The sequence below is a fragment of the Tamandua tetradactyla genome, chromosome 14 (genome assembly GCF_023851605.1).
Source record: "Tamandua tetradactyla isolate mTamTet1 chromosome 14, mTamTet1.pri, whole genome shotgun sequence".
Taxonomy (NCBI): Eukaryota; Metazoa; Chordata; class Mammalia; order Pilosa; family Myrmecophagidae; genus Tamandua; species Tamandua tetradactyla.
The window spans coordinates 25,679,285-25,682,131 of record NC_135340.1 but is presented as its reverse complement, the minus strand read 5'-3'; the positions used below and the strand labels follow the sequence as shown (position 1 = coordinate 25,682,131).

Genomic DNA, 2,847 nt, shown 5'->3' with positions numbered 1-2,847 from the left:
AGATACCATTTATGATCCTCCCACTACCAAGTCAATAGTCTTCCTCGTTTGCTATTGTTCTTTTCTAATATTTCCCCTTAAAAGATAAATCATCTAATGATTTCCCCACTACAATACAAAAGATGGCCTCTTTCGCCATCTACCTCTTTGGGTCTTGCTGGTCCGTTTTGTGCTCAAGACGTGGATGTTTTGCATGGTTAGTCTTTGCCCCTTTGTTCTTTTCTTTTTATATCCTTAATGAAATATTTCCTCTCATGACTTTATCACTTCTCTGTTCTGAAATCAGATCTCTATTTCCTCTCTGATCTTTCTCACAGCTTCACTAGAATATTTCCATACCTCTGCTAGTTACTTTTCCTCTGGCATTTTGTTTTTCCTTGGGAGTCTACATGTCTAAATCAAAATTAATATATACTCCAGTAAAAAGTGCTGAGACAAATAGGAAATGCACAAAATAAAAATGACAAATGATATAACAAGCATAAAATGCTCAAGATTGTCTGGTTAGCAAAGAAATGCAAGTCAAAACAAAACAAAAAGGCATACATTTACACCTATCTAGTTGTCAAAGTATTTTTTTTTAATTATGATACACAGTATTGGCAAGAATGCAAGGGAACGGTCACTCTTGCACATTGTTGAGAGAAGCATAATTTGACATACTTTTCTTAAATGAAACTTGGCAATATGTACCAAAAATTTTTAAAAGTTAAGGCATTTAAAGATTAATTCCATTTGTCAGAATATATTTTAAGATAAATTTATTTGTCACATATATATGTATATGTTTAATATAAACAATGTTATAACACTGGAAATGTAAATATTAAAAAATTGGAAGTCATGCAAATGAGCAACAGGAAGTGATTGGTTTAAAATAATGGCATACCCACTCAGTAAAACATACAGCTGATAAATACAGTTAAAGAGAAATAGTTATGTGAAACATTTATAGTCAAGGTAAGTTCATTTTAAGCTCATATCATGGTAACTGAAAAGTGTGGGTGATTGCGTAGGACACAACACCACATATTTTGAAAATCTTTTGTGTATCTGCATGTCCCCATATACATGCAGAGAGAAAGATTTGGAGAGTACAAGCATAGGGTTTTGTTAATTTTTCCCTTCTTGCACTGAAACATATCTATAATGAATGCATGTATTTGGTTTTATCAAATGGCTAATCCTGTGTTCACTTCGGCAGCACATACACTAAAATTGGAATCATACAGAGAAGATTAGCATGACCCCTGTGCAAGGATGTCACACAAATTCATGAAGCATTCCATATTTTTAGAGAAAACAAAAGAAAAAAGTGGCTAATCCTCTAAAAAACAAATAAATTCCTTTCCCATTAAAATTAGGCCTTTTCCTGAATTTCTACTTTTGTCCATGGCATCCTCATTACTGGTCACCTATATTAAAATCTCTTTTCATATTTCCTTTTGCCAGGTATTTTACATAAATTAACCCAATTATCAAGTTTTGTCAATTTTTTTCCTATTATGCTCCCACTGATAGATTCCTCTTTATTAAGTATTAGATTTCAAAATGAATTTCCTTGCTTAAAACCTGCCTCATGCAGGAGAGGGAGCTTTTTGGATGTGATAATATTCTATTTCTTAACCTGGATGCTGTTTAAGCAGTAGAAGCATGCTTCATTTTTGAAAATTTACAAAAAAATTTATCCATGATTTATGATGCATTGAACATGTGTTACACTTTGATAAAAGCCAAACACACACAAAAAAACAACAAAATAAAACAAAAATCTGCTTGTTACCTACAAGATAAAGTTCAAAATCTTAGCCTAGCATTCAAGGTCTTCTGTAATCTGATCTCAATCTTCCTTAACCAAAATCACTTCCAATACTCCGCATAATAACAACTCATTGGCCTCGATCATGTAGTTTCTACAAGAAACTACTAAAGTGCTTTGTGTTCTTTGTCTGGAGTCTCCTAACTCCTTGGGGTAATGTGCTATTGCCGCTATCAAATTGATGAAGAAACTGAGGCTAGACAAGGAAAAGTTACTTGGAAATTTGGACATTTACTGGTAAATTCCACTCCCTCATCTTCTGGCAATAGTTTCTTAATTTTGTAATTAGACAGTCTGTCAGTCAAGGTGATTTGTCCTCCCCAACCAAAGGATGGAGCAGGATTTTCAACATTATTCCTGGAATACAGATTTTGCAAGAAATAATCAAGAAACTGACCTGACAATAAATGAGCAGAATTAATTCTTGCTACCAGCCTATAAGAGCTGTCAGGTTTGGTCCAGCAGAGCGAGAAAGTCCATTTAAATCCCTTAGTTACCCTGCATGCATAGATAAATTCCCTCTTTCCTCCCTCCCCTCCTGCCTACCTACCTTTTTTGCCAAAGTAAGTTTCCTTTGCATGTAGTGAAAGCACTCTAATTACTACACTTGCTAAAGGTTATTCAACTAGAGAGAGCAGCAGGGCTGGGATTTGAACTCATGTCCTGGTGATTATAAAGTGGTTGCTTTGACCACCATGCCTCAGAGTGTGACTGCGATACTCAAACCCATCTCCAGTTTTTGTTGCTTAAATGCACATTTGTCCATTTTTATCAAATTTTGCATGTCACTTTTCCTACGGTTAGCCTTCCTTTGCTTTTCTGGATTAGTCCTAATTCTATTCAGATTCTCTCATGGACCATGATAAATTCCCATTTCCCCCAAAACATCCATTAAACGCTTTAAGCCATAAAGGCATCCTTTTTCATGGAACTTATTATTTATTGGTAGAATTTGAGTCACAAAAGAATCAAAGCCAAGAATTAACTCCCTAGCTTGAAAAATCACCATGGGTTCTCTCCCTAGGACT

General features: G+C 34.8%; 1 non-coding gene across 1 annotated transcript; it reads left to right on the top strand.

Annotated features, from left to right (window-relative positions):
- Nucleotides 1-1,188: 1,188 nt before the first annotated feature.
- Nucleotides 1,189-1,295, top strand: LOC143656709 (U6 spliceosomal RNA). The gene has a single exon (XR_013162611.1). It is a non-coding gene; the product is annotated as a U6 spliceosomal RNA (small nuclear RNA).
- Nucleotides 1,296-2,847: the final 1,552 nt, after the last annotated feature.